The sequence below is a fragment of the Seriola lalandi genome, unplaced genomic scaffold (genome assembly GCF_002814215.2).
Source record: "Seriola lalandi dorsalis isolate HSWRI2012SDOR001 ecotype SW California unplaced genomic scaffold, Sedor1 jcf7180002054951, whole genome shotgun sequence".
Classification (NCBI taxonomy): Eukaryota; Metazoa; Chordata; class Actinopteri; order Carangiformes; family Carangidae; genus Seriola; species Seriola lalandi.
This window is the reverse complement of record NW_019525502.1, coordinates 949,973-950,760: the sequence shown is the minus strand read 5'-3', so window position 1 is coordinate 950,760 and position 788 is coordinate 949,973. Positions and strand designations below refer to the sequence as shown.

Here is a 788-nt window from a genome sequence, read left to right as displayed (position 1 = left end):
TGTTTTAAGCTGAAAAACTTTCACACATCACTTCTTTTACCAACTTTATAGAAAACACTTTGAAACAGAGAAGAATCTATGTACGTACAGACCATAGGACATACAGACACAAACATTAACAATATATATAAGGGATCTAGTTATGTCCACTATGAACAGGAGGAATGATACAGAGATCAACTCAAATACATCCTGTACATTTTATTAAAATCTGAACCCATCCTTTCATGTTATAGTTCATGAGAGCAATAATATCCAGAGCAATTCATTAGTTTCTTGCGTTAATTCTTGTTTCAGGCCAGGCAGTGCACCTCAGCTACAATACACTGAATAAGCTGCTCTATGAAGCTTTATATATGTTGAAGCAGCTGATTTACAAACATGGTAAATGACTGGAGCTGTATTTGAGGTGTCCCGATATACAATGTTAGCTGACTGTCAGCCAATCACAAACAAGTATTTCCTGGGTCATGGTATTACAGTGTGGTTCATTGCGATGGCAAAATGTCCCCCTGAAATCTGCACTTTAAAATCACAGTTGTTGAAACCAGATGATAGAAAAGAAGAAGTAGAAGCAGCTGTAAAACTGTGCTGCACTTGTGTGACATTTAGAAACTAAAGAAATTTTTGAAAGTATCCCACCAACTTGGTTCTTCATCCATGAGTTTCTGTATCAAGTCACTTATTTGTTTTTCATGTTTTTTCTGCACATTTCCCTTTTCCTCAGTCTTCACAGTCTTCATTTCCTTCTCCTGTTCATCCAGTAAGACTGAGATTTGTTTCAGATG

General features: G+C 36.4%; 1 protein-coding gene across 1 annotated transcript in view; it reads right to left on the bottom strand.

Annotated features, from left to right (window-relative positions):
- The window catches only part of LOC147817491 (uncharacterized), a 75,376-nt gene that overhangs the window by 9,309 nt on the left and 65,279 nt on the right, over nt 1–788 (bottom strand).